Source organism: Vigna unguiculata, chromosome 6 (assembly GCF_037176805.1).
Source record: "Vigna unguiculata cultivar grain cowpea cultivar isolate G323 ecotype 2 chromosome 6, ASM3717680v1, whole genome shotgun sequence".
Lineage (NCBI taxonomy): Eukaryota > Viridiplantae > Streptophyta > Magnoliopsida > Fabales > Fabaceae > Vigna > Vigna unguiculata.
The window spans coordinates 18,617,537-18,643,705 of NC_140797.1; the positions used below are offsets into that span (position 1 = coordinate 18,617,537).

The 26,169-nt window shown below is 33.8% G+C and overlaps 1 pseudogene; it reads right to left on the bottom strand.

Annotated features, from left to right (window-relative positions):
* Positions 1-679: 679 nt before the first annotated feature.
* LOC146885621 (uncharacterized) lies at positions 680-4,246 on the bottom strand (annotated as a pseudogene).
* Positions 4,247-26,169: the final 21,923 nt, after the last annotated feature.

Below are 26,169 nucleotides of genomic sequence, written 5' to 3' on the forward strand. Positions count from 1 at the left end.
TCAGCCTTTGATCTAAGTACTCAGAAAGCGTACGGAAAATGGTCAAGCTCAAATCATAAAGAGGTGGTTGTCATCTGTTGGTCACATGATTGTACTATGACTAACCAACAAATCATATTATTCTGTAAATCAAACTATAGCACATAAAACACATAAAGACCATTTAATCAGTATAGTCTAGACTTACTAAAGTATATGTTTAACGACCCTAAACTAGAATGGAAGACACAAATATACTGTTGTAAATTAACACAAAGATACACGGTCTCCTTTTACCGAAAATTATTGTTTTATCATTGATCAACATGAAATAGAGATGACAAAGATATAAAAGATTAGAAATGCTTTAAATTTTGAAGTCTAATTTAGTTGAAGTTCATGATTCTATTATCAAAATTGAGGAGGGATGTTTTGGCAAGAAAGACTGGGGTCCTATCAACTTGAAGTCATTAATATTTTTTTTTTAACCGTTGGTAGTGAAAGATGAATCTGTACTAAAAAGAAATGAGAGAAGTCTTGTGTCAATCTTCTTAGAAAAAAACAAGTACAATGTATCATTTTGCAACCCTCATCTAAAAGTACTTAATAAAAGCCATAAGTTTAACACACAAAAGGCAAATCTAACAAAAAATTTTACAAATAGAAAGTGGTACAAATCATTGATCTAATTATTGTACGCCTATTCAGAACTATCATCATTCAATTCCATTTCTTCATTGTCTTCTTCTGACATGTGATCATCAAATTTCCCTTCATCATCTTCTTCTTCCAAATCAAAGTCTTGAATTTCCTCTTCTTCTGTGTCTTCTTTTATGGCTTCATCTTCTACTTCAACACCATTTTCTGAATCTTGGAAGCCTAAAATAGGTTCAACTTTTATGATTTCATTGACATGTGAAACTTGGTCTTCTTGGTAAGGCATATCATCATCTACATTAGTAGCTTCTATGCGACCTCTAGGTTTTTTCTTGATTATAGCACACCAGCCACGTTTATCTATTCGAGATGGTGGATATGAGACATAGTATACTTGCCTTACATTGTGAGCAATTATAAATGGATCATACGGCACATATATTTTATCCATCCGAATATCGACAACATGGTATTTAAAGTCCACTCTTGTACCTTTTCGTGATGGATCAAACCAGTCACAATAAAATACAAATACTTTCTTGGGAGTGCTTGAAGTATTGTACTTTATCTCGTAAATGTGTTTAATGATCCCATAGAAATCATCTTCACCTCCGTTTGTAAGCCCTTTTACATAAACCCCACTATTTATTGTCTTTTTACCTTGACTCCATGCATCAGTGTGGAACTTATACCCATTGACATATAACGTGTGCCATTGCTTAACCTCGATAAGAGGACCTAGTGATAAATCTCTCAAGTGTTGGTTTGTCACATTTAAAGGCTCATTGTAAACCTATAGTAGAACACAAACTCAATGTCATATTTTATTTATTAAACCTTGAAAGTGTAATTTAATTATCAAGTACATACTTGATTCTTGAACAATCTAGGAAAATCAGCATGTACACGACCAGAAGTAGTTGAGTTAGGTATTTCCTGAGATTGAAGGAATGACCTATTCAAATAAGTCATTAAGAAGGTTAATTTAATAAAAGAATTAACTCAATTATAACAAATGAAATTGGTAGTTGGAAAATATTTACTCGAGGTATGGTTTCACTTCTTGGCAATTGATCAACACATGAACGTGGATCGAATCCCATTCTCTTTGTGTTAACTAATGAATTGATGGCTTGCCAGAAGGACGACTTGGTTGGTTGAAGATGGACAATGATGGTTGGTTGGTTTCAACTCCCATTTCATTTCTACTACTTCGCAATGACAACATATAACCTTTGAAATAGTGGGAACAAAATTAAGTTGTTTCTCGGTGTATGTAAGATGCACATATCGATCCTTCAATCCTTGCCCTATTTTTGATTGATCGCTTAGAATCTCCCATAAATCTATAAAAAAAATGTTTCTTGGTCATGCTTTGTAATCGTTAAATAAATGCATTTTATATGAAAACATTGATCATATATTACCTTTCAAAGGGATACATCCACCTATATTGCACTGGCCACCAAGTCTAGCTTCATATGCAAGATGAACTGGGAGATGTTCCATTGAATCAAAGAATACAACGGGAAATACTCTCTCCAACTTGCAAAGAATTAGTGGAATGTTTTCTTCCATTGAAACCAAATCGTCATACCTCAATGTCGTAGAGCATAAGTCTTTAAAGAAATGACTTATTTCGATTAGGGGATTTAAAACATGTGTTGCCAATGTACTAAATGCAATAGGAAGTAAGCATTCCATGAACACATGACAATCATGACTTTTCATCCCATGTATCCTTCCCTTTTCAACATCAGCACATCTTGCCAAGTTTGATGAATAACCATCAGGGACCCTGAGTTCTTTTATCCAACGACAAACTAATTTTGCTTCCTCTATAGTTAAAGAGTAATTGGCTTTAGGCTTAAACATTTTTCCATTAGCTAGCAGTTTCATCTCTAAGTCAGGGCGACTACAATACAAAGCAAGATCCATCCTTGCTTTCTCATTGTCTTTTGTTTTACCACTAACATTCATGACCGTGTTCAATATATTGTCAAAGAAATTTTTTTCTATGTGCATGACATCTAGGTTGTGTCGTAAGAGATTATCTTTCCAATAAGGAAGATTCCAAAATATACTTTTTTTCCTCCAATTATGAACCTCGCCATATCCTCGTAATTTCGACAAACGAGGATTTTCTAATGTAAAGGCTTTTGAATGCTCCATACAATGTGGACATGCCAATTTACCTTGAGTACCCCAACCAGACAACATCCCATGTGCAGGGAAATCATTTATAGTCCACATTAAACTAGCTCTCATGATAAAGTTCTTCTTTCTTGAAATATCATATGTTTCTACACCATCCCACAACTTCTTTAGATCATCCACCAAAGGTTCGAGATACACATCAATTCCTGCCTTTGGATTGCGTGGTCTAGGTATTAGACAACTTAAGAACATAAATGGCTTTGTCATGCACATTTCAGGAGGAAGATTGTGTGGGGTGACAATTACTGGCCAACAAGAATAAGGGATTGTTGATTGAATGAATGGGTTAAATCCATCAGAGCATAAACCCAAGCGTACATTGCGTGGATCAACTGCAAAGTCTGGATGTACCCGATCAAAATGCTTCCAAGCTTCACTATCTGAGGGATGACGTAACACGCCTGAGCTACTTCTATTTTCACGATGCCAAGACATGTGACTAGCAGTTTCCATTGATGCAAACAGTCTTTGCAACCTTGGAATTATAGGTAAATAGAACATTGTTTTCACTGGACAAGTTTTTTTGTGTTTGCTCCTGTGCTCCGATCATGATACCTTGGCATATCAAAAAATTTGCAACGTATAAGTGCTCCATCATTTTTCCCATATTCATTGTCGTAAAACAACATGCAACCTTGTATACAACAATCAATCCTTCTAGCAGTCAATCCAAGCTTTGATACTAATCGTTTAGCATCATAGTAATTTTTAGGTAAAGCTTTATTCATTGGTGTTACATCTTGAAGCATTTTTGCTATAAAATCTAGACATTCGTTAAGGACATTCCAATTCGACTTGCATGCTAAAAGTCTAACACAGATTGATAATTTAGACTCTGATGATCCTTCAAATAATGGTTCATTTGAATCGACTAACAGATTATAAAATCGTTGAGTTACTTCATTCGGAGGCTCTTCGAAGTTTGTTTCTGGTATTTCAAATGACCCATGTTGTCAAAGAGCATCACACAACATCTCATGCATCGGGTTAAATGTGTGTCCTTAAGTCACATGTATACCACTTCCTAAAGCATCGTCAACATGATGGGAAATATTTTCTATGGCTTCCCCGTGATCAATCCAAATAAAGTAGTCAGGCATAAAGCCATACTTGTAGAGATGGAGCTTGATTGTTTGAACATCAAAAATCCTTGTACACTCACATTTAATGCATGGGCATTTAAGTTGTCTTTCATTAACATAACTTTCTTGTTGACAGGCTATTTCGACAAACTCTTCAACCCCAGCTACGAAAGTAGGTTTCAAACCTCTTCTACCTTTATACACCCTATCATACATCCAATCACGACTTGAAGGAAATGAAGTCATGATCTGTGTATTTAAAGAAGTTACGTATATATTAGATCACAATGTTCAAATCATTCCCTACACATTTGAATATCTTTATGTTAACTATCTTTATGCTAATCTTCAATAATTAGCATCGTTATAGTATAACATAAACCTCTGAGAACCTAAGGATGGATTGCTTTTTAGAAAATATTAACAAAAGATGAAATCAAATATTCATCAATGATGAAAACAGTGGTAACTTGTCAAAAAATAAATTAAAATGGATATTGATTGTTGAAATTTGAACTGCAACAAGTCGCATGATCATTAAAACTTCCTGGAAGGTTAACTTTTACATGTTTTTCACACACACTACTTTGATCATTCTGTTCTATAACAATATAGTTGTGTAAATAATTCTGCAATTACTATTTTAGCTAGTCTTATGTTGTTTGTTCTGTTTTACTAAGATGATTCTAAGATTCTGTTTTGTTTTTGTAAATACTTGTAGATTTGGTTTTGATTGATGAATTTGGACATGCTTAGTGGCTGTTTTTGGTTGATTTTAGTAGTGTTGGGTTTGTTTTAATTTATAGGTTCATTCTAGTTGTTAACTACTATAATAGTTTAACTTCTTGGGTTGTAAATTGGACAAATTTTAGATTATAGGTGGTATTTTGAATTTGTCATTATTTTATGTAGTTACCTTAAATTCTACTCTCAGTTTTCTGTTTTAAACTTGTATGAATTAGTTTATATAGATTACAACTTTTGTTCCATGCTTAGCTTATTTTGCTATTTTTGTTGTTAAAAAAATTTGCATTTCTAGGTTCTTATAATCAGATTTTCTTTCTGTTATTGTTTTTGATATCATACTTTATTTTTACCTTTTTGTTATTGTTTTAGTTGCTTAGAATTTCCATTTCTTAGTTTAGTTCAATTCTTAGTTTTAGCATAGTCTTAGGGTGCTATTTTAGGTTTTCAGTAGTCAAATTCTGATTTTCTTGTAGAATTTGATTTTTGAGTTGATTTCTAGCTTTCTTTATTTCTTTTAAACTTTAATACATTTTACCTCTGTTTTTATTGATCATTACATATTTGAATAATTCCCATTTTACTAGTTTTAGTTCTTGAATTGTAGGTGATAGATCGAGTGTCTAATTTGAGTGGATAGCTTTCTAGTCATATTTGTACAGTGCCAAATATAGCCTAACTTGGATAATTTTCCCTTGCACCCGTTTTTGAGCCTATTTTTAACTTTTATTATGAATTTTTAGCTTATTAGCACCTTGGACCCGTAAAACCATGTTTATACATTATTCTACAGTTGTGAGGTGAATTAGGCTGAGTTATGGGACATTGTTGAGTTCAAGTGTGGGGGTATTATTGATAAAGAGGAATATGTGACTGACTTGGTTACTGAAATATCTTGTGAATCAGTGAAAAATGAGAGAAAAAACTGGAACAAAATGAGAAAATTCTGGTGAAGAAGAAAAATAAGAAAAAGATGGAGAAGTGGAAAAAAATGAAAACAAAAGAAAGTGAAGATAAGAGGTGATGAGAGCAGAGAAAATAAGTGTGCTAGATTTTGTTCTACACTTGAACTCGTATTATCCCACCTATATTCATCTCACTTGTCTTAATTAGTGTTAATTAACTCTTTTTAAGTCATTTTTAGTGTAAGTGTTAATTAGGTTTGGATCGTAGTAGTTTAGCCTAGTTGTTAGTTGTTTAGCTTCAATAACCTATACTAGAATAGTGTAGTCTAGTATTGGTCATAACATTTACTAATTTCAGCATCCTAGTTCTAGAATCAATTTGAGTAGCTAGTTACTCTTAGTTTCTATTTTTTATTTTGTTAGTTCTATAATTCTGCTCTATTAGGCTAGTTATAGTATTTTTACATCTTAGCTTAGTTTAGTATAGCACAAAATGATTTCTAGTTAGCTTATAGTATTTTTACTTTGTATGCATTTGGAGAGTTTTATTGTGTCATAAATCTGCTTTAGAATAGGTAAATTGTAGGTGTTGGTTTGTAGGTTTTAGCAAGTTTAGTCTAGTTAGTGACCTACCTTAGTCTAGTTTGAGTAGTTTTGTAAAAATAGTGTTTCTAACCAGCAAGTTTATGTATCTATAGCAGATTCAACCAAAAATACACAGTCATCATAGCAAAACAAAAAGCTATAAAAGATTAAATTGTATATAAGATAAACCAAGCATTTACCTTAATTTATCTCACACTCAAGCAATTTATCTCACACTCAAGCATTTTCTAACCAGCAAGGTCTCTTCAAATCCGAACTTTGATCACCCAAATCTACATAAGCACATTTTAATCAGAAACACAAGATAACAAACCTAGAAACAAGAGATTACGAACTTTGTGAGTTTTAAGTAGTGAGTTTTAGAAATTCTTTTACAACTCAGGTTTTGAGTCTTCCTTTGATCACTTTTAATTAATTAGGATTTGTTTGTATGGTTCTAGTTTATGTTTTTGGTGTCTTTTACAGATTATGTATCTTTTCTCCCTCATCATTTTAACTTTCATGATGTTTTTATATGTAAAAAATTCTGATTTAAGTGTGAAAGTGAAGCCAATTTGATATAGCATAATTGAGTAGTTGTGTGTGATTTGATTTTTGTTAGTTAGTACATCATATCATGCAAGAGTGGTGTCGCATATTTAGCACTAATTGTTGTTTTGTCTCAACTTTTTAAAAGCTTAAACATCACATGTAGAGTACGTTCCTTTTTTGACACAACATATGATTTAAAGAAGCTTTCTAAATAAGAGCTTATTTGTCTCAAAAGATTAAAAGACAATAAAATGAACAAACTTCCAAAGCAATTACAATGTAACTGGTGTATCATCCTTCACAGTCTCATAGGAACAAACTTCCAAAGCAATTGAAGTAGATTACCTGTTGTCTCATCATTCACAGTCTCATAGGAAGAGCCACCTATGGCATAAGAGAACCCCACTCCAACTGGTGTCTCCAAATATAAAATGTTTTCCTTTGCATTACAATGTAACTCTTATCATATAGGAGCAATTTTTGCACTTATAATGGAATGATCAGTTTCTCCATGGATTACCTCTGTTCCATTTGTACTCGTTTCTAATCAGAACTTTCCCGTTTGGTCTAAAAGCTCCATTTTCAGATAATGCACCCACTCCAAGAGAAGAACACCCGGTCCTGTACAAAAAAGAAATTAGCTTCGTCCCTCAGTAAGCATGGCATATTATAAATCAAAGGCACGCAGATGAAAGATTCAAGGGAGGGAATGTAAAACCCTAAACCCATCACTTATTCACGAGGATTATTCACAAAGCCACCAACATACATCCCAAAATGTAAAACCCTAAACCCATCTCTTACAATTTTTTCCCAATTCGCGGAGGGTTTTCTGACAAGGGTTTTGCTTTGTGAACGATGAAGGTCGGGACGTTTCTGCCACAGAGTCACTACGTGGGTTGACGATGAAGGTCGGCGACGATAAAGGGCGACGATGACACTGTGTTTCGCTGTGACGATGACACTACGCTACGTCTGCATGATGGAGGCTCACTATCGCTACGACGATGCACTACGCTGATGGAGGTTTTGAGTGATGGAGGTTGAAGTGATGATGGGCGTTGATGGAGGTTGAAGTGATGATGGGCGTTGATGGAGGTTGAAGTGATGATGGGCGCTGATGGAGGGAGAGTGTTGGTTTCGAGAGTTTTGGTTTTGAGAGTGAGTGAGAGTGGAGTGGAGGGTTCGAGAATTAGTGAGAGGAGTGGAGGTTTCGACAGTGAGTGAGAGTGAAGTGGAGTGAATATTTTGTCTGAACGTAATATTTTATTTTTAATAAAAAATAATTTAAATTTTACATATGAAATATGTTCGTAGGTAACATTTTTAAAAATCTTTTTATATATTTTTTTATAATATTAGTTATCTACGCAGACTTTTATAGGTAATGCTTAAAAGTTTTCTACCAAAGTCAGTCATGATTACCTACGAAACTTCCGTACGTAATTTATTTTTCTGTTACCCACGAATGTATACATTATCTACGCCTACCTTTCGTAGATAAAATAAAATTATCTACGAAATATTTTTCGTAGATAAATTTTCCTAGATAATAGCTAGTTTTCTTGTAGTGAACCCTCTCGAATTCTCGCTTAGGCGAGACTCACTCGGCTAAGCGAGATGACCTCTCGCCCAAACCCATAATCATCCGCCTGAGCGATAACCTCAAGTAGGGTAAGAATATGAGTCCCTGCATGTCTCGCCTAGGCGAGCCCGGCTCGCTTGAGTGAGAATTGTAGGTTTTGACAGCCTTACACTCACAAAACAGCAAAGTATAAATGCAATAGAGACTCCCACTCCCAATTTTCGTACCATAATAGTATACACAACACAGAATAACCATCATGATCATCAAATTAAATGCAAATTTCAATAAAATAGTACCCAATCACCCCACCCCGAATTCACCCCAAGATCAAATCGAATTTTATGGCAATAGGTCATCAATCTCATATAATCAAACCAAAAACTTAACAATACGGGTTCGGCTCCCCTAACTTGAAAGTTGTGCCCCCTTTCTGCTAGGTTTTCTCCACCCTTTCTTATTCAGCCCACAACTAGTTTTTAACCTTACCAATACCAAATCAAAGCTAAACCACCAAGCCAATTCATGTTTCATGCCAATTCACACACGTTTTCAATCATGTTATCACCCAACACGACCATGCATAATTTTAAAATAAAAATAAGTCAACCAACACACTAATAGCACACACAGGACTCGAACCCAAGTCCTCACACACAATGAAAGTACTCTCAACCACTTGAGCTAGTACTTTTCTACGTCATACCCATTAGAATTTAATGTCATAAATACACAACCTTCCCCGCATTTATTAATTAATTATTTATTTAATTAATTAAATTCTGCGGATCTTACAAAAACCAACAACGATATATGAAGACAATAATGCATGCATTGCTCAATTGAAAGAAGGATATATTAAAGGAGACAGAACAAAACATATTCTTCCAAAATTCTTTTTCACTCATGATCTCCAAAGAAATGGTGATGTAGAGATCCAAAAGATTCGCGCATGTGAAAATCTAACAGATTTATTGACAAAGTCTTTGCCAAGGAGAACTTTTGAGCAATTGGTTCACAGGATTGGACTCCACCATCTTAATGATTTATATAGAATGATGTACTCTTTTTCCTTCACTAGGTTTTTATCCCAAAGGGTTTTTCCTAGTAAGGTTTTAATGAGGCACATTCTTTATCAATGGACACCAGAGGGGGAGTGTTATGAATTAATGGTCGTCCTTTGATTTGTAACAATTAATTAATCATATGATTGATAATCATATTATTCATTACTCTTTATGTAATATTTTGTATTTACTATTTGATTTCATATCCTTTTTGGGTTACCATGTTGTATCTATAAATAGGACCCATCCTATCAGTAATAAGACACACATACAAACAGAAGTTGCTCTCTACTCTCTCATTCTCTATTCTTCCTCTCCTTTGTCTCTCTCTTATTACCTTTATTTTATAACCATTACCAAATTTTACTTTATCTTAAAAATAATTAAAAATTATCACTATATAAGTTTGATTTATTGTAGAAAAAAATATGAAAATGTATAAATCAAAGTAACATATTTTAATAAATTAATTTTTAAACCTTATTTTAAAACAATTTTGAAATTTTCATTATTAATTATTTTGGTAAAAATAATTTGAAAAGTCAAAATTTTACATCATTTTAATAATTAAGTTGTGGACATAATTGTAATTTTGATATCACCCTCAAACCAAGACATAACAGAGATGATTTAAAAATAGAAGAACTTACCTCTTTCTTCCCCCCTCTCTCCCTCAAGGTTGATTGGATGGAGAGGGAGAGGATGACATCAACTGGATTACAGTGTGAAGTTTGTGTTGTTCACTTTAAGTGGATTAAGAGTAAAGTTTGTTAAAGTTTGTGAGTGATTTGATGGATGTGATAGACTAAAAATTATATTTAAATCATAAAAAAACAAGATTACCAAATTGCACTTTATTTTAAAAATAATTAAAAAATATCATTATATAAGTTTCATTTGTTGTAGAAAAAATATGACAATGTGTAAATGAAAGTAACATATTTTAATAAAAAATATTTAAAAGATAATGTAATAAAAAAATTTCTAATTAAAAATTACTTTTTAAACCTTATTTTATAACAATTTTCAAATTTTCGTTATTAATTATTTTTGTAAAAATAATTTAAAAAGTCATATTTTTACATTATTTTCATAATTAAGCTGGAAAATAAATTGCGGACCTAATTTTAATCTTGATATCACCCTCAAACCAAGACATAACAGTGATGATTTAAAAATAGAAGAATATCCCTCTAGCTTCCCCTCTCTCCCTCAACGTTGATTGGATGGAGAGGGAGAGGATGACATCAAGTGGATTATAGCGCGAAGTTTGTGTTGTTCACTTTGTGGATTAAAGGTGAAAGTGGGTGGATTAAGAGCAAAGTTTGTTAAAGTTTGCGAGTGATTTGATGGATGTTATAGATTAAAAATTATATTTAAATCATAAAAAAAACAAGATTACCAAATTGTACTTTATTTTAAAAATAATTAAAAAATATCATTATATAAGTTTAATTTATCGTATAAAAAATATGAAAATGTATAAATGAAAGTAATATATTTTAATAAAAAATATTTAAAAGATAATGTAATAAAAAATTTTACAATTAAAAATTACTTTTTAAACCTTATTTTATAACAATTTTTAAATTTTTGTTAGTAATTATTTTTGTAAAAGTAATTTGAAAAGTGATATTTTTATATCATTTTCATAATTAAGTTGAAAAATAAATTGCGGACATAATTGTAATCTTAATATCACCCTCAAACCAAGACATAACAAATATGATTTAAACATAAGAGAATTTTCCTCTTCCTTCCACTCTCTCCCTCAAGGTTGATTAGATGTGTAAGGCCCCCTTTTTAATTCTGCTCTCTTTAAGGGCTGCCCTACAGTATTGGGCCTAAAGGCCGGCCTATAGGATAAACTTTCCATGTTGCCCTAATCCCACACTCTCTTCACTTTCAGAATCGTAGCCGTCACCTTCCTCAGTGCACCAAAAAGTTCGTTCTGCTAGGGTTAGGTTCTTGCCGTTGTCAAGCTAGTTCGAAGTTGTCTCCTACTCCAGGTAAGTACTGTGGCCAGTCCATGCTCGTCTCTATTATTCATTTCATTCCTTTCACAACTAAGGTTCCAAGTGACCCACATCGTGCTTCATTTTTGCTGTCTTTTCAGTTCCTCTGTTAGTTCCTTGAGCTGTTGTGCTCGTGCGTTCGGTATCGAGGGCATGTCGGGTTGTTTTGCTAGCTCATTCTAGGTACGGGAAGCTAGACCCTCTTCGTGTGGTGTATTTTGTCTAGTATCATTGTGATTTGTGGTTTGCTTGAGTTTGTGTACTGCTATGGGCGTACGAACTGCTTGGAAATCTCTGTTGGGTGTGGGTATGCGTTGTGCAGGTGCGAACAGTGGCAGACACTGATAGTCTCGCCCAGGCGAGCTTGACTCGCCCAGGCGAGATGTGCAGGGGCTCGCCCAGGGCTTCCTGCGCGAGTGGTCGCCCAGGCGACCAGAGTGTGTTTTCAGCGAGCACACAACTCGCCCAGGCGAGAGGGGTCTCGCCTAAGCGAGATCCTGCGTTGTTTTCTTGTTCCTATTTGAGCCCTCGCTTAGGCGGAGGAGGACTCGCCTGAGCGAGATCCCTCAGCCTCAACGAGATGTTGGGCGAGACAGTGCTGTGATTGGATGTTTGTTGTTCATGGATGGTCTGTTTTGGTTGGGTATGAATGTATGATGAATGGTATGTATATAATGGAGTATGAGGTATAAGTAGTATGATTCCTGAATTACAAATGATGGGTTTGGTATGAAAGTTGGCATGATCTCTACATGACTTGTATATGATGAGTTGGTTACATATTTATGTGTGTGGGGCCACAAACTTGGCATGAGTAATAATGAATCTTGGTGGTTGGTAAAGCTTTGGTATGGTTGGCATGAGGAGAAACACCTTACGTATGATCGAGGATAACGAGTTGGTAATGATTCAACATAAGAGAAATGAAGATTTGTTATGGGTTTTGGGTTGAAACCTCATGTGCAACGTATGTATAAATCCTTGGTAGTCTCACCTAGAGCGGACTGACCCTGTGGTGAGAGTAGCAGGAGGCCTGAAATTCACTAAGGGCTAACCTTGTGGTTTGATTCATCGTAACACTTGTATTACATAGCTCAGGATCGAGCAGCTCGGGGTTGAGCAGAGGTATCCACCACAAGTGCAAGCATCCGCTGAATCTGACCAAGTTATACGTATCCAGATGAGTCGAGTCGAGTCATAGTGTATCGAATGAAGAGTCATAACATGCTTGGTTGTTATATGGATATGAGATTATGAAAATATATTTGACTGTATGATGCATATGTTCTTGGCTCTAGCTTACCCGTTTTGTTGCACGGTTGTGTTGTATGTGGCTGTTCTTTCTTGCGATGATCATCAACTTGGTTGATGGGAGCAGATGGGCAAAGTTCTCGTGGTCAACAAGGGAATGGCGATTCCGCTACTTAGCCATCTGGGCTAGAGTTATTTTATTCATGTCATCTCTAGGGCTACGGCCCCTGTATCGTTTTATGTTTTCCTACTCTACACTCTTTGTTAGTATTGCATTCAGCTTTCCTTTGGCATCGTGGTGTGCCCGACTTTTGTAGGGGTTGTGTTAAGGACCCTAAGACTATGCTACTATACTTTTATCGCGTGACGTTTCCTTTAATTTCGTCTAATAATTAAATGGGACATTACAGGATGGAGAGGGAGAGGATGACATCAAGTGGATTACAGTGCGAAGTTTGTCTTGTTCAATTTAAGTGGATTAAAGGTGAAAGTGGGTGGATTAAGAGTAAAGTTTGTTAAAGTTTGCGAGTGATTTGATGGATGTGATAGATTAAATATTATATTTAAATCATAAAAAAAACAAGATTACCAAATTGTACTTTATTTTAAAAATAATTAAAAAATATCTTTATATAAGTTTAATTTATCGTAGAAAAAATATGAAAATATATAAATGAAAGTAATATATTTTAATAAAAAATATTTAAAAGATAATGTAATAAAAAAATTTATAATTAAAAATTACTTTTTAAAACTTATTTTATAACAATTTTTAAATTTTCGTTATTAATTATTTTTGTAAAAGTAATTTGGAAAGTCATATTTTTATATCATTTTCATAATTAAGTTGAAAAATAAATTGCGGAGATAATTGTAATTTTGATATCACCTTCAAACCAAGATATAACAAATATAATGTAAACATAAAACAATTTTCCTCTTCCTTCCATTCTCTCCCTCAAGGTTGATTGGATGGAGAGGGAGAGGATGACATCAAGTGGATTACAGTGCGAAGTTTGTCTTGTTCAATTTAACTGGATTAAAGGTGAAAGTGGGTGGATTAAGAGTAAAGTTTGTTAAAGTTTGTGAGTGATTTGATGGATGTGATAGATTAAAAGTTATATTTAAATCAAAGAAAAACAAGATTAACAAATTGTACTTTATTTTAAAAATAATAAAAATTATTACTATATAAGTTTGATTTATCGTAGAAAAAATATGAAAATGTATAAATGAAAGTAAAATATTTTAATAAAAAAGTATTTAAAAGATAATGTAATAAAAAAATTTATAATTAAAAATTACTTTTTAAACCTTATTTTATAACAATTTTTAAATTTTCGTTATTTTTACATCGTTTTCATAATTATGCTAAAACATAAATTGTAGGCATAATTATAATCTTGATATCACCCTCAATCCATTGCATAACAAACATGATTGAAATATAAAGGAATTTCGCTCTTGCTTCCCCTCTCTCTTCCTCATCATTGATTGGAGGGAGAGAGATAAGATGAATTCAAGTGGATTAGAGTGTGAAGTTTATCTTGTTCACTTTGTGTGGATTAAAGGTTAAAGTGGGTGGATTTAGAGTAAATTTTGTTGAAGTTTGTGACTCATTTTATGGATGTGATAGATTAAAAATTATATTTAAATCATAAAAAAAACAAGATTACCAAATTGTACTTTATTTTAAAAATAATTCAAAATTATCATTATATAAGTTTAATTTATCGTAGAAAAAATATGAAAATGTGTAAATGAAAGTAATATATTTTAATAAAAAAATATTTAAAGGATAATGTAATAAAAGAATTTATAATTAAAAATTACATTTTAAACCTTACTTTATAACAATTTTTAAATTTTCGTTTTTAATTATTTTTGTAAAAGTAATTTGAAAAGTCATATTTTTATATCATTTTCAAAATTAAGTTGAAAAATAAATTGCGGACATAATTGTAATCTTCATATCACCCTCAAACCAAGACATAACAGAGATGATTTAAAAATAGAAGAATTTCCCTCTTCCTTCCCTTCTCTCTCCCTCAAGGTTGATCGGATGGAAAGGGAGAGGATGAAATAAAGTGGATTACAGTGTGATGTTTGTGTTGTTAAGTTTAAGTGGATTAAAGGTGAAAGTGGGTGGATTTAGAGTAAAGTTTGTTGAAGTTTGTGAGTGATTTGATGGATGTGATAGATTAAAAATTATATTGAAAGGATAAAAAAACAAGATTATCAAATTGTACTTTATTTTAAAAATAATTAAAAATTATCATTATATAAGTTTGATTTATCGTAGAAAAAATATGGAAATGTATAAATGAAAGTAACATATTTTAATAAAAAATATTTAAAAGATAATGTAATAAAAAAATTTATCATTAAAAATTACTTTTTAAACCTTATTTTATAACAATTTTTAAATTTTCATTATTTTTACATCGTTTTCATAAGTATGCTAAAAAATAAATTCCAGACATAATTGTAATCTTGATATCACCCTCAAACTATTGCATAACAGACATGATTGAAATATAGAGAAATTTCGCTCTTGCTTCCCCTCTTTCTTCCTCATCGTTGATTTGAGAGGGAGATAGGATGAATTCAAGTGGATTAGACTCTGAAGCTTATCTTGTTCACTTTAAGTGGATTAAAGGTGAAAGAGGGTGGATTTAGAGTAAAGTTTGTTGTAGTTTGTGAGTGATTTGATGGATGTGATAGAGTAAAAATTATATTTAAATCATAAAAAAACAAGTTTACCAAATTGTACTTTATTTTAAAAATAATTAAAAATTATCATTATATAAGTATGATTTATCGTAGAAAAAATATGAAAATGTATAAATAAAAGTAACAAATTTTAATAAAAAAATATATAAAAGATAATGTAATAAAAAAATTTATAATTAAAAATTACTTTTTAACCTTATGTTATAAAATCTTCAAATTTTCGTTATTAATTATTTTTGTAAAAATAATTTAAAAAGTCATATTTTGACATCACTTTAACAATTACGCTGAAAAATAAATTACATTGACATAATTGTAATCTTGATATCACCCTCAAACCAAGACATAACAGAGATGATTTAAAAATAGAAGAATATCGCTCTTCCTTCCCCTCTTTCTCCGTCAACGTTGATTGAATGGAGAGGGAGAGGATGATCAAGTGGATTATAGTGTGGAGTTTGTGGTTTTCACTTTAAGGATTAAAGGTGAAGTGGGTGGAGTAAGAGTATAGTTTGTTAAAGTTTGTGATTGATTTGATGGATGTGATAGATTAAAAATTATATTTAAATCAAAGAAAAACAAGATTAACAAATTGTACTTGATTTTAAAAATAATAAAACTTATTAGGGAAAAATAAAAGAAAAGGAAGAATGAGATATGTGGTGGATGATGGTATCTCCAAAACCAGAGAGTTGCTAAGTGTGTAAGTTCCCCCCCTTCTGCTCCCTTAAGTCTCTTTATATAGGCTTCAACTGGACTTTGGGCTTTATCTGTCGGTTGCTAAAATCTTTTATTTTTATTTAATTAATTAGCGACTTAATTTTTGTCCAATTTCCAATTATGCCCCTCTTATTTAACCATTTTTGCAGTTTTGACCAGAGTTAATTGTTGGCTTGGACCAGTTGACCAGTTGACCAGTTTGATTGTCCAATAGCAGCCTGACACGTGGCACAGAGAGTCTCTCTCCAGAATTAGGGTTTGCTGCCCCTATCCTTGTTGCTGTCGCAGGTGCAAGGTGCAATGACGATTGCTCCGTTTCTCCGGCAAGGATGAAGCTGCGTCAATGGTGGACGACGCGGTGGTGGTTGCTACGCGGAACCTCGACGAGTTGCATATCTGTGGTGAATGCGTGATGGTCGTGCTCCATGGATGCGGGATAGTGCAGATCTAATGGTTACGCTACTGCTTCGCGTTTCTTCTCCGCTGTTGTAGGTTTGCTCTAGTGCGAGGTTCACTTACTAGTGTTGTTCGAAGGTAGTGTTGTTGCGAACATGGTTACAGGTGCGGTACAAAAATGGAGGTTCTCGCGTGAAGCTGTTGCCATGGTTTCCTTGCGGAGAAGATGAATCAGGATGGTGGCTGGAAGATGTGTGGAGGCGCTGCAGTTGCGGACGGAGATGGTGGCTCACGGTGGCGCGAGTTCCGTGAATGGTGCAGCTGCAGCGTGGTGTAGTGGTGGCCGACGAGGTTCAGATGCGTTAAGGTTGACGAGATGATGGAGGTTGCAGGTGCGGTGGAGATGGAGAAGCATGGTGATGATGGTGCGCGGTGTCTTGCGGTGGTCGGAAATGGTGACGACTGCCGTGGAGGGTCATGGTGGCGGCTAGGGTTTGAGGAAAATTAGGGTTTCTGTTTTTGAGATGAGGATGATGACGTGGCAGCCTTCCATTGGACAGCTTGTTAGTGCAAGGATTGTTGCCACGTGGCTTGTTCTGGTTTTTAAACGTTGAGGATTGCCACATGGCAGTTTAGGAGGGGGATAACTTAGTAAAACTGGGGTGCAGAACAGGTTTTTGTGGTCCACTTGCAGCAGGAGTGTGCAAATAAAATCTGAGGGTGCATTTAGCTCCTGATTTATTCTTTTCCAGAATTTCGTGATTTTGGACTCATTTTGTAACTTTGAATATTTCAAATCCACACTATTAATGACCAAAAATAAATTCCAGCTGCATTAACAAACGTTAGAATATCCAATAATATTTTATACAACTAAAATCAATTTTTACGCCATATTTACCTAACTTACTCAATAAATCCAATAATCACAAATCCTAATTAAATCAATCTTTAAGCACAGAAAATTCAATTAAATCCCCAAATTTAAATATTAAATGAGGGCAAAAATTTGAACTCATCACACACCCACACTTAACCCTTTTGCACTCCTGGGCAAAATTTGAACAATTTCAAAACTTTTTTTCCGAGGTTTTTTTTTTATTTCATATTTTCACTGGATTAAAGGAATGAATACAAATGGAAACAGATCAATCTTCTAGAAATCATGTTGTCATGCACATATAAATGGAAAGATTATGTTTTTCACACATGAGTTAATCTTTTAAGTTTACAAGATAATCAAATATGAAAGAGAAACACTCAAGTTAAATGTATATTTTCTCACCAAAATTCGCTCAAGTGTTTTGGCTTGTGTTTTCACTCAAAATACCCATGCAAGTAAACACTCTCAATGCTTAGCAAGACTCTAATATCCACAGCTTTCAGAAAACATGCATTCAAAAATCATGAGGACTTTTCAAGGTTATAATGAGGCCAAGCAAAGGTAGGAAAAACTTTAGGATTTGTGTATTTTTGAAATAGTAAGGAAGAAAGAGTTATGGGGCATAGTTTCAAAAACAATCCTTTTTTTTCTTTGTTTTTTTTTCTCTTTTATCCTTTGTTGCTATTTTTTTTTTCAGACAGCAATCATTTTTCATTTCAACACTCTGTCATCAAAAATTATTTTCCTTTTTGCCATTTTGAAAACTTTGTGGGGGAAATACTCACCCCCACACTTTATTCCTCAACCAATCTCAACATAATCCACTAGCTTTGATGAAGGATTATCTTGTTTCGTTTTAAGATTATTGAATATGGTGTGAGTTGATTAAGAAAGCTAAGTGAAATCACCGCTAGACATTAAGATAGCAAGCTATCTAGATGTGAAGGTTCCTTTTACAAAGCTCAAGAGAAGAAGATGATGAATTGATTCAAAATGAAAAGGAAATGGAAAGCACATAAATCATAGAAAACCAAGAACAATTAAAGGAAGAAGAAAACATAAAATGGAAAGGAAAGAAATGGTAAAAATGTGAGAAGCACGCCACTACAAGGCTAGGCTAGAAGCCATGGCAACCTTGAAGATGAGTGGATGTGTGCCGCCACTTGCTAAGCAAGATAAGGCTTAAAAGTATTCACTCCCAAGGGAGGAAACTCTCACAAATGGTTGAGACACAAGAGTGTTTTTACTTCAAAATGTTCAACCCTTTTACATGTCTAGGAGCACCCCTTATATAGAAGATTTTAAGGGCCTCTAAGCAAATAAAAGATACCTAAGGATGTCTCTACAAAACCCTAACCCTAGCTTCTAGAAACTAGGTCAAATAAGGTTACAAAAAATGAGAGACAAAAGAGCTAACTATGGTGTGTGCAAGACTAATTTCGTTCTAGCACAAAAGGAGACAAAGAATGTGTCTCATATGTCTCCAAAAAGTGGCCAAAGTGTGCTAAAAACAAAGTAGACCAAAGGTACATAGGTACACTTGCTTCATGCCTTTTACTTTATGCTTTATGCCTTTGCTTTACTCTCTCCTCCACATCATTTATGCTCCCCAATCACCATGCGCCACCTAGCATTGCTTTCTTACTCCTAATTAACCTACAAAGCAAATAAACATAGATTAGCATGTTTGCTTAAGTCAAGTCAACTATAGTCAACAAGTCAAACCTAGTCAAAGGTCAACAAGTCAACTAAAGTTGATTCAACTAAGTCAACTTTGGGAATCAAAAATAACAAAAACAAATGAAAGGGATGAAGGATTAGTGAACTTCCTTTCTAAACATGCTTAGTCTTCTTAAGCATGTGCCTCCATTCTTGGTTGGGACAATCCTTCATCAAGCTCCTTCTTTCTCCCTAAGGTAAGGAAAAACATGGTCTTTTTCTTTTTAAGGTTTAGCAATATGCTCAAAACAAGAAAAAGAAGTTTAAGCTCAAGGGGCTACCAATGGATCAATGTCATGGTTAGCTTATTTGGCCAAGTAGCTAAAAATAAGAAATGCCTCAATCATATCAAATCATGCATGTTCACCTAAGATGCAAAAAAAAAAGAGAATCAAGCTAAACATTTGAGTATAGACAAGACATGAGAAAGTCACACAAGAAAAATAAGAATGACACATGGTAGTCCACCCTTTACAATAAAGCTCAAAAATCACAAGGTCAAAACTCTTTCACAAAAGATTTATTCTAGAAACTCTCAAATCAACTCAATTAGTAAATCACAGAAACAATCCACTCATAGCACATGACTCTTATTTTCCTAGAATTATGATTGTTCCAATTAGTCAATCAAATCCCAAAATCCAATGTCAATATGTTTTATTGAAAGCAGAATTTTTTTTTAAAGAAAACAATAAAAATAAAAATAAAAATAAAAATAAAAATAAATAAAAATAAAAATAAAAATAAAAATAAAAATAAACAAAACAAATAGAAAAGAAAATCAGAGAAAAAAAATATTTTTTTTCTCCCCACACCCTCACACTTTATCCATGCACTGTCCTCAATGTATTCAATATGTATAAAATGCAAAGAAAAAGTATGAAGGGTACTTACCTCCTTAAGGTTGAAGGTATGAGAGAGAAGTCAAGTTCATCCCATCCATCGTCTTATTCACCATATCTTGATTTTCATTAAATATCCTAAGACGATGTCCATTAATTTTGAAAGCACTATTTGAAATTTCGTCCTTGATCTCCACTGCTCCATAAGGAAATATTTCTGTAATAATAAATGGCCCTTCCCATTTGGAGCGTAACTTACCACTCATGTGACCTAACCTGGACTTATATAGTAACACCTTTTGGCCTACCTTAAAGTCCTTCCTAGCAAGCTTTTGGTCATGGAATTGCTTGGTCTTTTCTTTGTAGAACTTTGAGTTTTCATAGGCCGCAAGCCTAATTTCCTCTAGTTCTTGCAACTGAAGTTTCCGCTCTTTCCGTGCTTCTTCCAAATCCATGTTGCAGGCTTTCACGGCCCAATAGGCCCAATGTTCAATCTCCACAGGTAGATGACAAGCCTTTCCGAAAACCACCCTAAAAGGTGACATACCTATACGTGCTTTGTAGGCTGTCCTGTGTGCCCAAAGTGCATCATCCAATCTTATGGCCCAATCCTTTCGACTAGGCTTCACTACTTTCTCTAGTATCTTTTTAATCTCCCTGTTAGAGATCTCTGCTTGCCCATTAGTTTGGGGGTGATATGGTGTAGCAACGCGATGTGTCACCCCATACTTCTTCAACATGTTCTCAAGCAGTTTATTACAAAAATGAGTCCCCTGGTCACTGATGATGGCTCGTGGTATCGTAAACCTACAGGAAATATTAGACCTGACAAAACTCATAACAACTCGAGCATCATTAGTCCTTGTAGCTTTGGCTTCCACCCATTTGGAGACATAGTCTATAACAAGTAGAATATAAGAAAATCCAGAAGAAGGAGGAAAAGGATCCATAAAATCAATACCCCAAATATCAAATACCTCACAAAAAATCAAGGGTTGTTGAAGCATCCCGTCCCTCCTTGTACTAGATCTAGCTGCTCTTTGACATTGCTCACAATTTTCATACACCCTCCGTGCATCTTTAAAGATAGTAAGCCAATATAATCCACAATCTAACACTTTCTTACTTGTTCTTTGTGTGCCATAATGTCCACCACAAGGGGACGAATGGCAAAACTCAAGCACATAAGGTATCTCAATATCTGGAACACACGTCCTTATGACTTGGTCACTACCAATGCGCCATAAGATTGGATCTTCCCATATATAGTACTTTGTCTCACTTTTCAGCTTGGTTCCTTCAGACTTGGAGAATGAGGGTGGAATAGCAGAAACAACTAAATAGTTAACAATGTTAGCAAACCAAGGTTCAGGAAACATACCTTTCATAGCAGTCAATTCTAGGAGGACTTCATGAGGAAAGTCATCTTGAATAGGAATGTTATCTTCTCCATTCTCAATTCTGCTAAGATGGTCAGCTACTAAGTTATGTGCCCCACTTCTATCTTGAATTTCAATGTCAAACTCTTGGAGCAGTAGCATCCATCTAATCAACCTTGGCTTGGAATCTGCTTTCTTCAGAAGGAATTTTAATGCTGCATGATCAGTGTAAACAATTACCTTGGAACCAAGTATATAAGGTCTGAATTTGTCCAAGGCAAACACAATAGCTAATAATTCCTCCTCAGTTGTGGTGTAGTTAGCCTATGCTGCGTCCAGTGTTTTGGAAGCATAATATATTACATGTGGTAGCTTCCCATCTCTTTGTGCAAGCACCGCTCCTATTGCAAAGTTTGATGCATCACACATCAACTCGAATGGTAATGTCCAGTTAGGTGGCTGGATGATAGGAGTGGTGGTAAGCGCCTTTTTCAATGTGTCAAAAGCATCTTTGCACCTCTCTCCAAAGTCAAATGGTACATCCTTTTGCAGTAAGTTGGAGAGAGGGTTGACTATCTTGCTGAAGTCCTTGATAAACCTCCTGTAAAATCCTGCCAATCTGTCTAACATCTGGTCCATGAATGGTAAGGGAAAATGGTCTTTCTTGGTGGCCTGGTTTAGTCTTCTATAATCAATGCAGACCCTCCAACTATTCTAAATACGAGTAGGAATTAACTCGTTTTTCTCGTTCTTGACCACGGTGATCCCAGATTTCTTGGTCCAACTTCTTAGTTTTCGGTTTCAAACGATTTGGATAGGGAGAAAGGGGAGAATAACATGAAGAAGAATTAGAAGAAGAAGAATTAGAAGATACTAACCTGGAGTCATTAGTAGGTTTAGGCGTCTCAGATGTACATGGTATTGGTTCGCCTGATCCTCCACTGTTATTAGTAGGTGCAAATTCATTTTCCTCATCTTCATTCTCTTGGGCTTCCTGAAGTCCTCGTACCTGCTTACCCGATCTTAAAGTAATAGCACTTACATTACGGGGGTTGACCACAATTTGTGCAGGTAGTTTACTTGATCCTTGATTGAGTTTAGATTCTAACTTCTCCACCCTTTGAGTCAAGTTAGTAATCATCTTTTTGACTTCACCATTCTGTTCAACCACAACATTCATAAATATTTCTACTAGTGATGCAACATCTGGTTGAGGTTGTTGTCTCATCTAAGGAGGAACATAGGGTTTCTCATGTTGTTGATTACCCCATTTCATATTTGGATGATTTTTCCAACTTCGATCATACCTATTGGAGGACAAGTCATAATTATTCTGAGATGTTCTATTTCCTCCAAACATGTTGGTAGCAAAAGCTTGAGATGGTTCCTCCACAATAGTTCCTGTTAAGCTAGGGCAATCATCAGTATAATGGCTTGTTGAAGTAAAAATTCCACACACCTTTGCTACTTTTAAAGTTGAAGTTTTGAACAAGCTTGCAATTTCATCAAGCTTCTTTTCTAACCCAGCTATTCTTTCACCCATCTTTTTTTCATTTGCTGCATAAGTCTCAACTTCGTGAACTCCCCTTAATGACGTTACTAAATTTGCTCTTGTTTCATATTGTTGGCTATCAGTTGCCTTTCGTTCAATCAAATCTCTAGCAGCTTGTGGCAATTGATCCAGAAAAGATCCTCCGCTTGCAGCATCTGCCCATTGTCTGTCTGACAAACTCATTCCTTCGTAAAAGTATTGAATGAGGGAATGTTCTTGCATTTGATGTTGAGGACAAGATGAACAGAGTTTGTTGAATCTTTCCCAATATTCACTAAGGGTTTCTCCTTATCGCTGCTTAATTCCATAAATTTCTCTACGAATAGCAGCCACTCGAGATGCAAGGAAATATTTCTGAAGAAAAATTCTTTCCATAGTTGCCCAATTAGCGATTCTCAACGAAAGGTAGTACCACCAATCTTGTGCCGCTCCTTGAAGAGTAAAAGGAAAAGCTCTCATTTTGAGGGTTTCTAACGCGATCGTGGGAGACCTAAAGTATTCGCAGATCATATGGAATTGCCTCAAGTGTTTGTGTGGATTCTCTCCTGATAACCCATGAAATTGTGGCAAGGCCTTTAGTAGGTCAGTCTTGAGCTCACACTACTCTTCTGGGTAATGGACGTTGTTGTTGATGATGGGATTGTTGAATGTGGCCAACTGTCTTATGGTTCTTTCCTCCATTATGTTTGGATCTAGATTTGATGAAGGATTAAAGGATATATTTGTGAATGAAGGGGATGAATGTGTTGTTTATGTAGTAGCTTCAGATGTAGAAGGTGTTCTCTCAGTGGAACACTCAAATTGAAGTCTTTTACGTGCTTTGCGCAAGCTCCGTTCAAGTTCTGGATCCAATTGATACATTTTACCTTGGTTGGCTCGGGTCATGCACTATGTAGTCCACCTGAAAGTGTTCCTCTATTTTCTTTCCTATTCTTGTTTTGCAGAAAGATTTCAAGAACGAAATAAGTTAAGATGTCGTTGGGTCTACTCCCACGAAAGAGAGGTGCGTCACAGTGGAAAACTTAAATACCAAGTCTTTCCAAGACAGAGTTTTCCAAACTAGTCTCAAAAAAATTCTCAAAAGAAATTCTTAATCAAAACAAAAATAGAACTTTGCTTGAAATATATAAAAAAAGAAAACTAAAGACTACAAAAACATCAAACTCTATTAAACGTATATGTGTAAAAAATAATAATAAATAATAAAATAAAACAAAAGTAAAATGAATGAATAAGAATCAAAATAAAGAAAATACTAACCGTATTCCCCGACAACGGCACCAAATTTGATATCGTTGTCGTTAGACGATCAAATTATCACTACTTAACTTTAGCAACTTCAGTATTGCCAAATTAGTAGTGAACAAACTAGTTAGGGTTAAGATAACCCTGAGTCGTGTCACAACGAATACAAAATTGATTTCAAATTTTGACTCTTATAAAAATGCAATTAAAACTAGTAACAATGAAAATATGGGGTTTTGATAAGCAAAGAATAAATGACACGCAAATAAAATATTGTAAAAACAGTAATAGTAAATAGGTCAATTCCTATGCTCTTTCAAAATAGGATTCATCATTGGTTTTCTAAAGATTATTGTTATTGATTCCTTGTTTAAGATTTCAAATTAATCAATGTAACTTCTTAATTAATTTGTTGACGTCCTCACTTTTAACAAAAGTAACTTCTCAATTAAAAGTAAGAACTTTGTAGATTAGTCCTAGTAAATTTAACCAAAGTAACTTCTCAATTAAACATTACTAGTCCTAATCATGTCTATTCTTTTAGACCTTATATCTATTAAAAAGTTAATTAATCAAAGTAACTTCTTGATTAATTCTAATCTAAGTTTCTACCTCTAATCAAAGTAACTTCTCAATTATTAGCAAAAACTCATGCAATCATATGAAAGTTTCTAAAAATTAATCAAAGTAACTTCTTAATTAAAATTCAAAAACCCGTAGAGTCATATGATTGTTATGTTCTTTACATTTAACACTATGCTAACTTGCTATAATGTAAAAATCATTGCTTTAACTAGATTAAGAACTAAAAGACATAGATAAAAAATAAATCTCAACGAGAATCAAAAGAACAAATAAATTAATTCATCTAACCTCAAAATCCAACTTAGAAATTACAGTGGAATCAACCCTAAAAGCTTAGCCCTCCATGACTGGGATGGAATACATGATAATATGATGAAGGAAGGAAAAAAAAAAGAAAAGGAAGAATGAGATATGTGGTGGATGATAGTATCTCCAAAACCAGAGAGTTGCTAAGTGTGTAAGTTCCCCCCTTCTGCTCCCTTAAGTCTCTTTATATAGGCTTCAACTAGACTTTGAGCTTTATCTATCGGTTGCTAAAATCTTTTATTTTTATTTAATTAATTATCAACTTAATTTCTGTCCAATTTCCAATTCTGCCCCTCTTATTTAACCATTTTTGCAGTTTTGACCAGAGTTAACTGTTGGCTTTGACCAGTTGACCAGTTTGACTGTCCAATAGTAGCCTGACACGTGGCACAGAGAGTAAAGTTTGTTGATGTTTGTGAGTGGATTTAGAGTAAAGTTTGTTGATGTTTGTGAGTGATTTGATGGATGTGAAAGATTAAAAATTATATTTAAAGCATAAAAAAACAAGATTACCAAATTGTACTTTATTTTAAAAAAAATTAAAAATTATCATTATATAAGTTTGATTTATCGTAGAAATAAATATTAAAATGTATAAATGAAAGTAACATATTTTAATAAAAAAATATTTAAAAGATAATGTAATAAAAAATTTATAATTCAAAATTATTTTTTAAATATTATTTTATAACAATTTTCAAATTTTCGTTATTTTTACATCGTTTTCATAATTATGCTAAAAAATATATTGTGTACATAATTATAATATTGATATCTCCCTCAAACTATTGTACAACAGACGTGATTGAAAAATAGAGAAATTTTCCTCTTCCTTCCCCTCTCTCTTCCTCATTGTTAATTGGAGGTATAGAGATAAGATGAATTCAAGTGGATTAGAGTGTGAAGCTTATCTTGTTCACTTTAAAGGGATTAACAGTGAAAGTGAGTGGATTTAGAGTAAAGTTTGTTGATGTTTATGAGTGGTTTGATGGATGTGAAAGATTAAAAATTATATTTAAAGCATAAAAAAACAAGATTACCAAATTGTACTTTATTTAAAAAAAATAAAAATTATCATTATATAAGTTTGATTTATCGTAGAAATAAATATTAAAATGTATAAATGAAAGTAACATATTTTAATAAAAAAAATATTTAAAAGATAATTTT